Source organism: Rhinopithecus bieti, unplaced genomic scaffold (assembly GCF_001698545.2).
Source record: "Rhinopithecus bieti isolate Rb0 unplaced genomic scaffold, ASM169854v2 scaffold_3948, whole genome shotgun sequence".
Taxonomy (NCBI): domain Eukaryota; kingdom Metazoa; phylum Chordata; class Mammalia; order Primates; family Cercopithecidae; genus Rhinopithecus; species Rhinopithecus bieti.
The window spans coordinates 2,154,870-2,173,052 of record NW_016804646.1 but is presented as its reverse complement, the minus strand read 5'-3'; the positions used below and the strand labels follow the sequence as shown (position 1 = coordinate 2,173,052).

Here is an 18,183-nt window from a genome sequence, read left to right as displayed (position 1 = left end):
AAAAACTTTCTTGGATTTTGAATTTTGGTTAAGATTGAAATGAATTTATAGAAAAATTTTGGGAATATTGATATCTTCACAATATTGAATGTTTCAGTCTGTGAACATACAATTGGGAAATATTGCTCATCTTTCATTAGATTTATTTCTAGTGTTTGATATTATTAGTATTGCAATATTGTATTGATATTGCAATAGCAAGTGGCAGCTTTTAGAAATATATATTTTCCAACTGTTTGCTGCTAGAAGATAAAATACAATTACTTTTTTTAATGACCATGTGTCCAGCAACCTTGTTAATTCTAAATATTAATTTTAAATAGTTTGTTGATTCTTTGGATGTTCCAGATATACCATCACATCTGCAAACAATGACAGGCTTGATTTCACCTTTAAAATTCATGTGCAATTCTTTTTTAGCCTTGTAACAGAGGCTAGATAATTCAGAACTTCGTTGAATAAGAGTAACAAGCATCTCTTGATTTTTCTTGATCTAAGAGGTGGTGGAGGGATGTTTTCAATATCCCAGCATTGAAAATCATGGCTTTATTAATAGTTTTCTTTTCAATTAAAATGTGCTCTCCCTTTGGAGGCCAAGGTGAGAGGATTGCTTGAGCCCAGGAGTTTGAGACCAGCCTAGGCAATATCATAAGATCTCATCTCTACAAAAATATTAAAAACTTAGCCAGGTGTGGTGACACATGCCTGTAGTCTCAGCTAATTGTGAGGCTGAGGGAGGAGGATTGCTGAAGTGAGCCATGATCACGCCACTGTACTCCAACCCTGGCTACGGAGTGAAACCCTGCCTCAAAATTATTAATTAATTAGTTAAATGAAAAGGACTCTCATTATTAGTTTAATAGTAATTTTTAATAAAGAATGGGTATTACATTTTTAATGTTTTCTGAAATTATCTAATGATATGGTTGTTATGACTTTGATTCTTAATGTGGTTAAAGGAAACATTGATTGATAATCAATTGTTATCCAACTTCAGAGTTTTATGATAAGCCCTTCTTGGTTGTCATGTAGCATCCTTTATATGTATTATGGAATTTAAGTTTCTAATATTTGTTAATTTTTTAGAGAAATTAGTCAGAAATTTTATTTTTTGTTGTGCTTGTCATGTTTTATACCAACAGTTATGCTAAAGTCCTAAGAAGGTATGGACACATCCACGTTATTTCTGTAGCAGTTTAGAGTAAATAAAAATCACAGGTGGTCCCTGACTCTCTGATTTATAATGGTCAGTATTCAGTAGAAAATGTACTTTGAGTACTCATATAATCCTTCTCTTTCCACCTTTAGCTATAGTATTCAATAAATTTCATGAGATCTTCAATGCTTCATTGTAAAAGGCTTTGTGTTATACAATTTTCCCAACTGTAGGCTGATGGAAGTGTTCTGAGCGTGTTTAAGGTAGGCAAAGCTAAGTTATGATGTTCCATGGGTAAGGTGTATACAATGCATCTTTGATTTACAATATTTTCAGCTTACAATGGGTTTATTGTGAGGTAACACCATCGTAAGCCAAGGAGCATCTGGATATCCATATGCTTGACCCTTTTGTATCCAAGCTGGGTTTTGTTTGTTTATTTTATCCATTCTTTAAAGAAGGGCTTTACATTTCCAACTGTGAATGTGCTTCCACTTAAATTTTCAGTTTTATTGTTTAAAAATGTCTCCCATTGTATTTTATGTACAATAGTTCTTCCAATTGCTTTTGTCTGATATTAATGTACCATACCATTTTATGCTTACTCTTTCTATGGTGTATTTTTCATACTTTTAATTTTAGTACACATGTGTCTATAAATTTTAAATATGTCTTTTTTAGCCAGAATATAGTAAATGATTTTATCCCATCTAGCACTCTCTGTGTTTAATTGGTATATTTAACTAATTGACATTTAATATAATTATTGATAGGGTTATGTTTAAGTGTAAACTGTGTCATTCGTTTTTCATTTTTCTCTGTGACTTTTTTTCTCTCTTATTCCTTTTTTGCATCCTCTGGGTTGATTAAATATTATTTTTGCACTCCGTTTTATTTACTGAAAGTACTGTTGGCCACCTCTCATTTCAGCCCTTCTCTAAATGATTGATTTGGGCATACAATATGAAAGTTAGGCATATTATATGAAAAACTTACCATTTAACAAAGTCAGTAGCCCATCACACATTGGCGTTTTCCATGTCCTACTTCACACTTCTCAGTTCACATCTGAAAGTTGCTTTTAATTTTTCACCTCACGCTTAAAGCTTCAATTTCCCACTTTACAAATGCAATGAACTGACAACGGTTTAATTTCATTCCCACATTATAATTGGTGCTATTGTTGTGATATTTTTCTTTTATATGAGCTATCTCAGATTTATAATTTTGTTTTAGACAATTAGATACCTTAAATAAAATTATGACTAAAACATACATACAAACAAACATATGTGTATCGATTTATTTACTTTTGATTTTGCTCATTTTACTGAAAATATGATTATCTACGTTGTGTCATTATTCTTCATCCCAAAGAACTTCATTTTATACAGTGTAGTCCAACTGGAAATATTTATTTCATGTTTATCTTTTAAATGATATTTTCACTGGATACAGAAACTTGAAATACAAATTATTTAATTAGACAATAAAAAATAGTAGAACAAATCAAGCAGTTCAAACGTTTTATTTTTAACTCAGCAGTATACATAAATATTGACACAAATAATAGGAAAGAATGAAAGCATACATTCTCAATAGGAAAATGACAAGGAGCAAATAACTACCAAATGAAGGAAATTCTAATACATTGTAAGAGATTTCTTTTACAATAATGTAAGAATAATTTTTTAAAAAGTGTACCTTTTCCTACACAAACATTATTATCTATATGTATGCCAATGGAAATATATATATATTTAATATTTGAATCTTTATTATTGTTAAATATCTTTTATACCTGATAATATTTTTTTTTTAGAAATCTACTCTTTAATGTTAATTTAGCCAATCCAGCATTCTTTGGTATTTGTATGGAATATCTTTCGCCACTGATTTACTTTTGATCTATATTTAAGTTGATGTTTATTTATTTATGGTAGAGTTCTTATAAAATATATACAGCTGGGTCTTGCTTTTAATAAAATCTGAATTATTTTAACTGGTAGGTTCAAGCCATTTCCATTTAATGTGATTATTCATATTTTTGGATTAAAATCTATCATGCTGCTAGGTATTTTCTATTTTCCTTTTATTATTTGTTCATTTTTTCCTCTTTTATACCTTCTTTCATATTATATGATTTTTTAAATTACTGTATTTTAACTTCATTTATGCTTTATTTCTTACTCTGCTCTTTAAAATTTTACTGAGTATACTAGCATTTATATTACTAATCTGTAAGTAATCACAATCCTTCTTCAAATAATATCACAGTGCTTCATATATAATGTATGAAACTTACAACAATATCATCCCAATTCCCCTGCCCAAGCTTTCTGCTATTGCTTTCATGCATTTTATTTTACATGTAGAAACAAACAATATGTTGGTATTATTTATTCCATACACAGTTATCTTTTAGATTGATTTAAAAGCAGAAAATGAATTGGATAATCATTTCAATTTTACAACATTCTTGCTGCAACACTTGTGTCTACATGACATCTTATTCTTTCTGCCTGAAGAGCTTCCTTTACCAATGTCACTAGTGGAAATTGACTAATATGAGCTCTTTCTGTTTTTGATTTTTTGAAAAGCTTTAATGTCCTTTTGATTTCTAAGACATGTTTTTTGCTGAATACAGAATTCTAGTTTGAGATTTTTTTCTTTCAGCATTTAAAAAAATGGCACTCATTGTCTTCTGGTATACATAGTATCTAATAAAAAGTCTGCTGTAATATTGATCTCTGACAACTGTAAGTAATGTGTCTTCTCACTGGCTGTATTTAATATTTTCTACCTGTATCTTTGTTTCCGGCTGATATTATGTGACATTCTTGGATGCGTGGTTTCGTATCTTTCATTTTGATAAAAAAGAAACAGCCATTATTTTTTCAAATATTTTTTCTGCCTCATTCTTTCTTATCTTTATCTGGGATCTCAGTTATACAAAAGTTAGACCCTTTGTGTTACTGTGTTATTTCGCACATCTCTGTACTCTTTTTCATTGTTGTTGTTGTTGTTTTTGACAGAGTTTTGCTCTTGTTGCCCAGGCTACAGTACAAGGCATGATCTCAGCTCACTTCAACCTCTGCCTCCCAGGTTCAAGTGATTGTCCTGCCTCAGCCTACTGGATAGCTGAGATTACAGGCATGTGCTACCTCACCCCGCTAATCTTGTATTTTTAGTAGAGACAGAGTTTCACCATGTTGGTCAGGCTGGTCTGGAACTCCTGACCTCAGGTGATCTGCCTACCCTGGCCACCCAAAGTCCTGGGATTACAGGTGTGAGCCACTATGCCCAGCCTGTTCTTTTTATTTCTTTAATTTTTAAATGATTTTACCTTTACCTTCTTTTTTAAATTGTGTCATTTCTACTGCACTATCTTCAAGCCAATGATTCCTTTTTCAAATATAGAAAATTTTATAATAAGTTCATCAGACATTTTTAAATGTCTGTTATTATATTTTATTAGATTACCTTAGTTTTTCATCTGTTTTTTTCTGAAGAGCACCATGTATTCCCACTGTCATTTTCCATTATATCAGAGGTTGGCAAACTACAAGCCATCGACCATTCAGCTGTTTTCATAAATAAATTCTTATTGGGATACAGCCCTGTTCATTTATTTATGTTTTCATCTATGTATGTTTTTTAGCTTAATGGAAGTGTCAAATAATTGTGGCATATGTTGCATGACTCTCCAAACAAAGTGTGTACTTCTCCTTGAAGAAAAATTTTGCAAAAACCTGCACCAAGCTAACTACTACACATATAAAGAAAGCCATTTAAGACCAACGAGACCCTAGCCAAGTGTCTATTAGAACTTTCAGCCTATCCTTGCCTTGCAGTATTATTAATTAAGTAAATGCGTAATAATTTTGTTATGCAGCAATATGTGACTGGTATACTTATGAGCAATAGTCAGATCACAAAAGTTAGAAAAATCAAGCATTTACAATGAAGTAGAAAGTAAAAAACACCAATTTGGGGCCAGGCACGGTGGCTCACACCTGTAATCCCAGCACTCTGGCAGGCCAAGGTAGGCAGATCACCTGAGATCAGGAGTTCAAGACCAACCTTGCCAACATGGTAAAACCCCATCTCTACTAAAAAGTTCAAAGATTAACTTTGGGTGGTGGTGGGCACCTGTAATCTCAGTTACTTGGGAGACTGAGGCTGGAGAATTCCTTGAACCTAGGAGGTGGAGGTTGCAGTGAGCCAAGATCATGCCACTGCACTCCAGCCTAGGCAACAGAGCAAGACTTGGTCAAAAAAAAAAAAAAAAAAAAATCCCACCAATTATGAAATATTCTTCTAAAATGTTCAAACTGATTATTATCTCATCTTTAGCAGTTTTAACAAAAAAATAAGTTGTGTGCTCAAAAGCCACACTTTTTAATGAATAAATGGTCTGGTGGAATAATAGAATGAACTGACATGGATAAAAGAGACTTAAGAGACCTATCATCCGAATTCAATGAATAAACTTATTTGAATCCTGATTCATATGAATTGACTATACAATTATATTTTTAAGAAATTGGATAAAATTTTACATGAACTTTTTTATAGATTATGATAAAGGAGAATTTTAGTTTGTTAGATGTAATAACAATTTAGGGCTTCTTAAACAAGTCTACCCATTAGAGGTACATACCATAGTATTTAAGGATGAAATTATAAACTATATGGGATTTCTTTTAACATATTCTAGGAAAAACAATTGGGGTAATACATAAAAGAACAGAAATATGTGGATAATTTTGGATTTAAATTATTGGATACATATGGATTAATTATACATATACTTTATTTTATATATGCTTAACAATGTCAAAATAAGAATTCAAAATTGTATACACACATATAGTCCTACATATATGCATATATGGAACAATAGGAAAAATTGAAAAAAAATTATATGGAATAAAGCCTGTAATCCAAGCACTTTGGGAGGCCAAGAGGTCAGGAGTACAAGACCAGCCTAGCCGACAGGTTGAAACCCCGTCTATAGTAAAAATACAAAAATTTACCAGGCGTGGCAGACGTGGTGGCGTGCACCTGTAGCCCCAGCTACTTGGGAGGCTGAGACAGGAGAATCGCTTGAACCCGGGAGGCATAGGTTGCAGTGAGCCAAGATCACACCACTGCACTCCAGCCTGGGTGACAGAGGGAGACTCTGTCTCAAAAAAAAAAAAAAAAAAAAAAAAAAAAAAAAAAAAAAAAGCTATCTAAGGGGCTGGTAAAAGACTATGTCTTGAAAGACATTTTTAGCAAAGTATCTCAACATATAATTAGATCATCAATGAAAACCTAAGTTACAAAGCTCTCCAAACATTATCATGATCAATACACTAATGCTATTCTTCTAGATGTGTTTGAAATCGGGGCGTTGCTATAATAAATGACTAGCAAGTAGGACCACCTATAAGAAAGGTACACAAAATTAACACTTTAAGACTATATTGCGTTTGGCAATGGCAGATAATCTATTGGGTGTGGGTAGAATACTGCGAATAAATGCTGCATTTTGCATGAGTAGAATTGTAAAAGTGGAAAAGAAGTCTTCACTGATCAGATTTTAGACCATATTATATTTTGTTTCTATTTTCTCCTTCTTGCAGGTGAACGAGGTTTATCTGTTTCGTGAGGTTACACTTGGGTAGGGCACTGGTTGGGAAGATTCTTAATCACTTATGCTCACTGGAATGAAACAAGAACACAAATGTATCTTCTCCTGCCTTTTAGAAATCCTAATTATGTGTATTTGTTTAGTTCCTAGTCCTTGTTTGAATGTGGACTATTGCATATAGCGCGACATTTAAACAACCAAGAGAGACAAAATTAATTTATATTTAAATCTAATACCAGTCAGATAGTCCATAGAATGAGAGCCCAGGTTTGCATGGGCTGTGTGAACCGCAGGTTTTCTGAGGATGAGAGAAATATAGGAGAGACATGAACTATTTCTCTGAAGATTCAGGGACATTCAGGTGAATAAAGGTGATTGTAGGTCATTTTCCTGTGAATCATAAGTTGCTATTTTATTGAGATGCCCTTGGTAAAGCTGCAGTTAACATTTAAGTTGCTGTTTGATTCTTTTGTTTGTCTCATACTGGTTTTCTTTTGAATGTGATGTTTTGAGACAGGTTACAAGGTAGCCCAGTTTTATTCAAGTTAGAGGAAAGTCCGTCCTCCTAGGTTCTGAGTATAGGTTATCTGTTGGTCTATAATTAGGGTTCTTCTGAGTCCTTATTTTGTTTTACTGTCTTCATCCATCTTTTAATGAAAACTAAAGAAAGGCTGTTTTCCAAATGTGATTTTAAAACACAATTTTAAAGTGTTCTTCTCTAGCCTAGATTTAAACCATCATCACAAAAATCGCCACTGAAAGGCCTTTGCAAACATTGTTTCTTAATTTTCTAGTTACAGAACAAAAATATTAATGCTACTTTGAAACAGAGATTTTGAGTTTTTTCTCCAAGCAAAACCTGTCTATTTTGCAGATACCCCATCATAAATCACTGCTATTTGTAATAGTCACATCTATCATTTGACCTTTCTGCTGTATAAAACATGACAACAAAAATCATTCTCCAAAGAGAGAATATTCTCATTAAATTCTGTGTCCTATTACAGTATTTGGTTTTTAAAATCAGGGAACTCTCATTTCAACATTTTACTAATAACAAGTGGCTAATGCTTGAAAACAACAGAAATGACCTTTTTCTGCTCCACATTAATCCCTGTGTAAAGGACAAACAAGTGTTTTATCATAAACCAATCCCAGAATGGAACCATGATCTAAAATATACTAACAATTAAACAATAATTCAGCGGCTTTGATTGTAAGTACTCTGTGTGGAACAGATTAAAAGAATGCCATCCATGGATTCCAGGAGAAAACCAATTAAGTCAACCATATAACGAGCAATGATGCTCTCTCACATCTGTCAGCAAAAACAATCAACTTAATCTATTACAGACTGGTATGTTTCCATTCAGTATTCTATATGAATGACTTAAATCAACAAACCAAGTGCACAGAACCAACACTTGGTTATATGTCTGTGAAGTAACAGCTTTAAGAACCTAAGGTCTTTCAAATGGTTTATGGTCAGTGCTTTAGATCTTAGATCAAAGTAAGAAGAAAGAAAACTTATAATATTTTTCATGCCATATTTTCTGGATATTGGTCCTCATCTTATATTCCTAATATTATCTTTTAGTCAATTTGAGAAAATGTTATAAACTTCTCAAAAAGCAAGTTGAGCTTAGTTGATAGGCACTGAGTTCCGCGTTTTCCTAATATTGGATTTTTTCCCTGAAAATTAAGAATGAAAGTATCATTGATATGTTATCTGTTTTTCATTTAATCTCACACTTAGACTTTTATACAATCTTAGAACGAATGTTATTAAATATTTAAAATTATTTGTGGAAGACCTTGTCATCTCTGAGTGATTTTTTTGTTGTTGTTGCTTTGGAGGGAGGTATCAGTACCGTATTAATAATCCAATCAAGATTCATAAGGAAGAGTCATTATTCTATCTTTAGGAACCAAATAACATGTAAATTGGGATATTTATATTTAGTCATTCAGTTTCTCTGGGCCACACAAAGAAATGAGAAATGAAACATGTAACATTCAGCCATACCCTTAGTACCTTTGTTCCTCAGGCTCCTCAGGACCTGAAGTAAATAAATGGATTTCCAACAACTTCAATAAGGCAAATAAGAGCAAACTATAATTAGCATTCATTTATTCATACTCTCAACAAATATTTATTGAGTGCCTTCTGTATTCTCAGCACCATTTTGAAATAATGCATAAATATGCAATGTTATAACTAGATTTTCATATTAACTTTTCCACTTGGTGTATACTTTTCCTTCAGTTCATTCATCTAAGCCTAGTTTTTGGGATCAAATAACAAAAACCTAAGAGATTTCATGAGAAGTGTGTGTGTGTGTGTGTGTGTGTGTGTGTGTCTGTGTGTATAAAACATAGAGCCCAAAACTTAATAGGTATATAAGTATATTCTTGGTTTCTTCATTTGGGAAACTGTTAATCATGTTAAAGATATATAAGCATTTTGGCTATAATCTTACAAAGTTTAATTTATATTAGCACGTTATCACCACCTGATGTATTATATCAAATAGGATTTCACTGCATTATTTATGTATCTATTTCACATCCTTACATGATGAAAATACAACTTAAGATATATTATTTATTCATTAATTGTGATTATATGTATAAGTATATGTATATTAAATATTTATCATTTTCCTATTTTTCTATAGTCCTCTTTATTTTATGGTGTGCCACATGTTTAATTTCACTCATTTGAACATTTATTAATGTATATATTTGTTAAAATATTTATATTTATAGTTTATTCCTACTGATTATTTATGGTTTATTCTTATTAATTTATTCTTATTCTTCTTGTTTAAGATGTTACTTTTATTTTGTCTATACATTTTGTAAATAGTTAAATATACAAAACACAACACATATGATCCATGAAGACACTGCTTCTGCCTAACTTAGTCATGCTATACAGCACTACAAAAGCAACAACTTAAGGTCAAAATGAATAAGTTGAACATTGTAGTAGGACTTTTTTCAGTGAATTGTGGAGTATTCTGATAGCAGCCAATACAAGAGAAGATGAAAGCATTATATGTCTGTAATACTATGAGTGGCTGCGTTTATAATTTTGATTGAGAAAAACATCCAACATTAAATAGTTTTGATAGTATACAAGTCTCCTTTACAAAGATACTCACTCATTCTTTTTTCAAACATTTGCATGAAGTACACCAAATTTATAAGAAAAAATGTTGACCAAGGTTTTACTTTAAGTATTATGATGACTATTGTTATTTATGCTACATTTCATCATCTAAATTATGCTAGGCAGGCGCTTTACATGCAATAACTAATTCATTAGTAAACATGGTATATTGAGAACATACTGGATTTTGATGAAGTTCTAAGGTCAAAGGAATATTTGGTAGCTTTTAAATTTTATAGATAATAAAAGCCCACTGCAGAGAGCTTGGAAACACTTTTGTTTTTCACATGGGTATATTATGAATAGGATTAGATGTAGTATTCTTTTATGACATTTGCAGTAACTTCCTAGTCTTTCAAAAGATATCATGATTGCATGCATATATTTTCTCATGTTTTCCATTATTTAAAATAATTCTCTGGTAAGTATCTTTGGTGTAAGCATTTTGTACGTATTATTCATATTTTCTTAGAAAATATTTTTAAAAGAATCAGCAGGGCCAGATTTATTTGGTGCATCACCACACCATATATGTTGCTATACCCATTGCTGCTAAAGCATGCTCCCATGCTAACATACTAACAATCTCATAGTTTTAAGGTGGCACATTCTTGATTTTCTCTGTGATAGGAAATCTTTCTATATCCATGGCTAGCCTTATTTCTTTTTCTACAAATTACCTGTTCAAGTATTCTTGACGTCTCATTGAGTAATTCATTTGCAAGCAACCTTTATATTCTCAAGTAAATAATATTGTATAGTCTTTTGTTATAACATATTCAAAAGGAAAAGAGCAGTATTTGAAATTATCTTGCATATATTTGTGATGTTATTTAACTAAAATCTTAAGGTATCCTTTAAATTTCAAAAATTAAGAGCAATCTTATATTACAATGTTTGTTTATATTTATTATAGTTATCAGGTTGTTACATTTCCCTTATTTTAAGATGCTTTGTGTGTATATTTTTAACAATGAAACCAATTATTGATGTATCTCATATGTTATTTTTCAAATATAATAACTTAGATGTAGTTTAGCTGTAAGAAATGCTGTACATGTCAATTGCATCTATTATGTTACATCTGTCATAGTCACCATGTCCTTGGCAATATAACACACAGATAAAGTACTATTACATAAATCTTATGGGCAGGGACATTTGTTTGTAACTCTCTATTTTTGGTGATTTTTATTTTTGCCCCGTATGGAGTGGGTACTGTCTATCAAGTGAAGCTTGGCAGTAGCTGCAGGAGCAGCAGCATCAAGAGTGAGACACTGATGAAAAGAGAAGAGGAGCTGCAGATCAGATTTCTTCAGGAGGAGGAAGGAAGTAATAGGTAAAGGGAAGGATAAGCAGTATACAGAGAAAAACTGGCCAGAGTAGTAGCAGAAGATCTAAGGAGGATGGGGAAGCAGAGGTCTTTACAAAAAGCATCATGAATAGTGTTGTGTGCTGAAGGGAGACGGAATACAGGGGAGACTCGGAGTGCCTGGAATAGGCAACAAAGAGGTTCACGAGCCAAGTGGAATGACTCAGTCATAAGACGGTAATGACACGTGAGAGACCACACTCTTTGGAGAAGCATCCCAAAGAAGAGAGGGTGGTATGGAATCAGGGAGAGAGAAACTGGGAGAAGAGGCTCTCTTCTTGAAGAGGCGCATGGAGAAAGAGGGAGGCATGGATAAATGTGGTGTATTTTTCCTGGGCCCTGGGAAGTTAAAGGAGTTCCCAACAGATGGTCCTGACTTAATGAGATAATTTAGTGGTACGAAGAAAGGCTGAGAAGAACGTTGCAAGTCTGCGGATACTGAAGGGAAGAGAGAGGCCCCACAACAGCTGAGAACCACGTGTAGTGAGCATGAATGTGTACTGGGCTGATTTTCATGATTACAGGATTTTTTTTTAGCATTGAAGAACTTCATGTTTAGTGTTCTGCTGTCCTGGAGAGAAGAACAGAGAGGGCAATGTGGATGTTAAGCTAGAGTTGTGTATGACAGTTATTGCAAACAGAGGAGGAAATGCAAATTTAAGTGAAATAGTCACTTGGATGATCAATCGTATTGTCTACAATTGATAGGACTTGGAAATAGACTAAGGAAACTGATGACCTGGGAGGAAACAAAGTCATTCGAGGGAGCAGTAGTCTGAAGCTTATGGGGAGTGAGGACTTGAAACTCACCTAACAGTGGGGTTACAAGGGTATGGTTAAGATGCTGGACTCCGAGGTTCTGATGACATGGTTCAGTGCCTTAGGCCGGGTGACTTAAGAGGAGTGGAGTTGGAGATCAGGAAATCACAGGCTGACACCCTAATGCCAAACTTCAATCCACAGCTCTAAGTTGGGTGGCACTTGCCTGACATTTGCACTGATATCTTTCACAAAGCTTCTCATGTCCCTCCCTCTCCCTCAGCCACAGGTTGACTTCGTCTCCTGTGTCCTCAATGATTTCCGCATATTCCTGTTTATTCTCATGTTCTCAAATCCTTATTTCCATCAAGCATCCAAGAACCTTGACATAAGAACAGCAACAGAAAAACGCATCAAACATTAGTTCAAGGACATTGAAAGAAAAACAATTTATAAAATAGTTACAAATTACACAGGTAAATAATGGATGGTACATAAAGTTTTAACCAACTTCTACCTAAGCTAACAATTTAGATTTCTCCCTGTGTAGTGTTAAGTCTTCCCTGCCAATCTTCACCCGGTCATCAAATTATTAACTACATGGAGTCTAGACACAGAAACTAGGACCTAAGTCCTAAGAATCTCACCATATGACACGCATGGCATGCATCTGGTCCCCCCAAGATGATCTCAACCCACTGGCCCATTACTGGCCGTCTAAATGGAAGTTAATGTTTCCATGCCATTGTCACTATTCAAAGGACACATGGAGAAATTACAAATGGCTACGATCTTAAGTCATCAGCCCATCTTTTAAAAAGTAAGTAAGGCTCTTTTTTAAATTTTTTCTCCCAGCTGCTCAGTCACTTTTTGTGACAGAAATGCAGTGTCATTATCCTTCAGTGTGAACTCCACATGAAAGCTGAAAATGAACTAGAGAGTCTGGAAAATGTGGCCTGGTTAAGATCTACCCATCGGCAAGCACTCGAGCAATGTCTGAGTGGCCTGGTAATGGAGCCCCTCACAGGGCCTGTCACCAGCACATTACAGGCATCACTCGGAGGCATTTTCCGTGGGGCATAGCCAGCTCCCTGCTTCTTCAAGTTCAAAAACTAAACCTTCCATATACCCCACCCTCTCAATGAGAAGCTCAATGTAAACTGTCCATGCTAGGAAATGAGGTAACAAACAGTGAGTAATCAAGGGTCTCACGTTTGCTGCCTCAGTATTTCCCTGGCTCTTCTTTTTTTCTCTCTATCTTCCCTTTCTTTTCACTGGAATTCATTTTCTGAACTATTTTCTGTCACAGATGCTTAACCTTCACTTTGCTTTCCTGAAATGTGGCCTGGAGAATCAGGTCTTTTCAATCTGCTCGATGTGTTTTTCCGCCTTGGCCAACATTAGAATTGGAAAAAATTTGGGGACCGCATAAAGCTGGCAGGACAGAGCCATCCACACCATATTTCTTTGTTATTTGTGCTTAATATATTGTTGGCAGCCTTGTGTGTTTTAGGTTCTTGGCAGGATTTGGTCTCTCTTTCCTTGGCACTATTCCCTCGTTTTGGAACATGCAGGGAAATGTATTTAGAGAGCTTTTCAAGAGTCCATTTTTAGACCCACGGATGTAAAACTCGCCAGTCGACCCTGTTCCATCCAACAGCCACGAAGCAGTCCTTATTGTAATTAATCATTACAATAATCATTAATAATTAGTGACGTGCACATAAATTTTGAACCTTAAAAACACAATATATGTTTGCAACTTGCATAACATCTCAGTAAAAATCTTCAGAAGACACTTGTGGCAATGTGCAGAAAATCTCACTGTGAACCAGTGGCTGAGAGGCCATGAGGAGGCAGAATGCATTTGACAAAACGCAAAATGCCTTGAAATGCAGAAGAGTTTGGCAACATGCAGCTATGCCAGTGAAGTCCAGTATTTGTTGCATTTGGTTTTAGCTCATTATAAAGAAAATGTTTTGCAAATCAGGTAGAAGAAGCTGCTCCCTAATAATTAAGGCATGTGTCCTAAACGGGTAGTCAATTTCTTGACTGGAGGCGACCTTGAGTTGATAGCACATGTCAGTTCAGAGGTGGAGTGCAAGGAGTGAATTTCGTCAGGTCTATTATACTGTATAAAAAGAGATTTCACCTTGATCACTGCTGTCTGCTTAATGGTTGCTCCAGTTCACATCTCCTTTGGTTAACAGAAATTTAGAGAAAAAAAATGAAAGCTGGTGAAAAAAATTCATCAAAATGGAAAATCAGTGGCTGGCATCTCTCACTGCAGCCCCACTATACTCGAGCTAACTTACAGCCCCTCTCTAACCTGTGCGTAAATCATTCTTCAGAGTTTATTCCAATCATTGAAACCTGCAAGGACATGGATCGTGTGCTGCCAAAAGATTCTGTATTGGCATTTAAAATATGAATTTAAAAGCTTAAAAATATATACCACATTAAGGTTGTTTATCTCCGATATGTGGGATTGTTTTCTCCTTTTATTCTTTTGTATGCAATCCTTTTATAATTGGTTGAACAGTATGTAATTTTAAGAAAGAGAATGTTTGTCTTTCCTCAAGTATCAGGAGAATGAACAATCTTAAAATTTAAGATTTAAGGAAAATCTTAAAAATTAAAATCTACTTTTTGTGCAAGAATTTTCCAAACACTTGAGCAAATTTTGACTTAAATCCTAACGTTTCATGACTGAAGGTGTACTTAGCAACTATTCCATGGTGCATGCTCCAAAAACTACTCCAATATGCCAGTGAGTATTTTCTACTCCAAAGAACAGTGAACTATGTCCTGTCAGCCCAACTCGACTGGCTCCCTCTTTTTCTATGGCCCACAAGCACATAATACTTTTCATCTTTTCAAACGGTTGTATTTTCAATGGTTATTTTAGTACCTACACAATCCCCTCTGCTTTTGGTATATGTTTGTTTGACAGTGAAACCTAAAACATTTATTTACTGCCCCTTTAAGAAAGAACTCACTCATCACTGATGTAACAAAAAGTGGTCCATATTGAAAGAATTCAGGATACAGTAAGTAAACACAGAAAAATGTTTTTTCCCTCAATCCTTCTCAAAGCTTTAATGTGCTATTATGTATTATAACAGTAACTAAACTATAACTATGCATCCTCCCCAAACTATTTGACCATATAGATTTTCCTTCTGGGCAGGCTTTGTGATATATTCAAGGTTATTATGAAGTGTGGTGCATGTGTTATTCAACTAAAGGAAGTTTTCTCTGTGCCTTTGTAGGAATTCATAAAGACAACTTACTACATTCAGGGCCCAGATGCAGCTATTTATGGAAAACGACGTCATGCAAAACAGTGCCTCTGCTCGGAGTTCACAATCATTTCGAGAAATGCAAGATTCATTTTTTAAAGTGTAGAAATGGTATCTATCAAAGACATCAGTAATAGAAATAAAAGCCAATAATTAAATTTGGACTTACTCTCTTTTTTCTAGCACACAGCCTTTGGGATGGGGTAGAGAAGGAAGTGCCCTTCCTTACAAAGACAGGAAATCAGGCATCTCAGTTTTAAGAACTGTGTCTCTTTATCCACAGGGATTGGTACACAGACTTTTCAAAGTGTTGTTAAGAATCATAAAACTTTTCTATCTTTTGTATGTTAGGGCTTTAGAGAGAACAGGGAATGAAGAAGAGCTGAAAAGAACATGTGTAAGAGACCAGGAGTGCGGGATGTGATCTTGAAGCCCAGAGCATGGTCTCCAGAGTGTTCCAGGGGCAGTAAATGGCCAAGTGTGCAGGGCCAGTGCACAGATGTTGGTCCATGCAAAGTGGCACGTGCAAGTTCCACAGCTGCCGGATAAAACCCTGCACCAACACTGTGACCCTGCACCAACACTGTGACCCTGCACCAACACTGTGACCCTGCACCAACACTGTGGCCCAGGAAAGGTCACCAAGGACGCTTGCCTTGCCCTGGCTGTGGGGATAGTGCTCTGCTTGTTCTTTGAAACTTGTTTGTTCAATTTTGACCATCACATGAATGGAATCAATATCGTGCCACATATGTGAAGACATTGCCAGCAAAACACAGGACAGACAGACAGCAAAACAGAGAATTGTGCAGGTTTCAAGGAGCTGAACTCTGTGAGGTAAGTTTTAAGTATCTACTCATTGCAAATATAAGTAATGTTTTAAAAGAGGTTTTGCCTTGACCTAGAGCATAAGCAAGTTCCCTGACTCAAGATATTCTATTCTCCACTACTTCAGTTGTTCAGTTTTTCTAACTCCCCAGATCCTTCAGCAGGCATCCAGGTCTGCCCAGGTGCAGTCCAGAGATTTCTGGTTTGCCCTGTTTAGAAATCCAAAAAGTCTTGATTTTTACCTTTAGATAGTTCCAAAACAGGAAAATAACCCTATTTCTTAAGTGTTAATAATATGAGAGGTAATAAAATTGTTTAGACACTAAAATACACGAAGTATGAGATGGTTAAATCAGACAAAAAAGAACTAGAGATTTTAACCTGTATCAGACCTTCCTGTAAACCAAGGGATAGGCATAAATGACTTTGAGACACAATGAAGCATGAAGTCTGAGACCACCTGGCACCCATACCTCACTGGGTCAGAATGTTCCCTAGCCCAAATTAAACACATGAGATCTCTACATGATGTTACATAGGATATTATGTTACAAAGGGAGCTACTTTGATCATAAAATATCTCCATTTTTTACCTTTGGAAATACATAACTGTCATTGATATTTTTAGTGGATCATGCTCCATAAATTCATACATTTCAGTTTGGTTCACTATAAAAAATCTAAGTTGACCAGATATAACCTGCTAAAAGCATTCTTTCAATAATGACTCTTCCTTATACTTATACTAGTAAATGCCATCAATAATTTATGTTAGCATGTTTTTAAAAAGACCTATTCATAATTTTTTCCTTGTATTCTCACTCTTGGTGTTCATATGATAGAAAAAAATGGGTTATACATCAGCTACTAATCCTTTCTTTCCCATTCTTTACTTTCAAATATAATTTGCTAAGCACTTTATTACGCTAGGTTTTAAAATAAAATAGTTCAGGCAGCAAAGAATTGGAAAATGGAAGCCAATTACAATTGGAGACATGGCTTGGACATGAAGCCTTGAAATCAGAAAAAGATGTGGATTTGAAGCCTAATTGCATGCACACTAAATGATATGAAAAGGCTATCATCTGCATCATGGAGATGATGACACACGGGCCTCATAGATTTGTTTAATGACTAAGTAAAATAATATAACAAACATGTAGAGTACAGTGTTATACTCTTAGGAAAACCTGAGTAAAAGTTAACTATTATTTTGTTACAGTTTTGAAGGTGATAGGGCATGGTTATTGGTGACCTTGAGAGACAGAAAAATTCAGAAGAGCATAAAAGAAAGTAGAAAACTACTGTTCATCAATATCCAGCTCTCTTCTATAGGGGGGCATATGGGATTCTTGTACTCCTTCATCTCCTCGAAGGTAAGTGCATGGGACTTGTCCTGGCACCTGAGATCCTATTTCCTAAGCAAGAAGTGACATAAGCCATTCCCAGGTGGAAGCACCTATGAGCCGGTGCTCACCTCTTCAGCTGACCCTTCCCAAGATGCAGTGACCATGGAAGCACTTACTGATATGGAGGTGCCTATCAGTAGCACTCAATGGAAGCGGCCTAGAATATCCAGCTAACACATGGAGACAGCTGTCCTGAGAATTCACAAGCTACAAAATGGACTATCTTTGTGTGTGAACTCACTATTTCTGAGACTACTTCACTGAGAGTGTTTATCATTACAGAATAATGTAGACTATTTTGACTCATGCAACTTGTATCTAGAGAAAATTCAGCAACTTTCTATAATTAAAGTAAGGTTGTCTGAATTTATGTGCATGCATTTTATTGCCATTTACATTTCATACTTCCCAAAGTACAACCCAGCATACAATGTGATGAAGGAATTGGATAAACATGCATACAGTGAATGGCAAAATTTCTTCTTGCATTTTGTGATTCCAATAAAAGAGGTCTAAATGTGTTATTATACTTACTGTATCAAGT

At 34.8% G+C, this 18,183-nt stretch overlaps 1 long non-coding RNA gene across 6 annotated transcripts in view; it reads left to right on the top strand.

Annotated features, from left to right (window-relative positions):
* The window catches only part of LOC108527979 (uncharacterized), a 34,326-nt gene extending 16,384 nt beyond the window's left edge, over positions 1–17,942 (top strand). For 4 of the 6 annotated variants that reach the window (XR_001884997.1, XR_001884999.1, XR_001884994.1 and 1 more), the window contains exons 5-9: positions 1,309–1,419; positions 11,182–11,308; positions 15,373–15,513; positions 15,754–16,239; positions 17,453–17,942. This is a non-coding gene — a long non-coding RNA (uncharacterized LOC108527979). The remainder of the gene's footprint in view (positions 1–1,308; positions 1,420–11,181; positions 11,309–15,372; positions 15,514–15,753; positions 16,240–17,452) is intronic. The other 2 variants (XR_001884995.1, XR_001884998.1) reach the window with 2 other exon arrangements.
* The last annotated feature ends 241 nt before the right edge of the window (positions 17,943–18,183 follow it).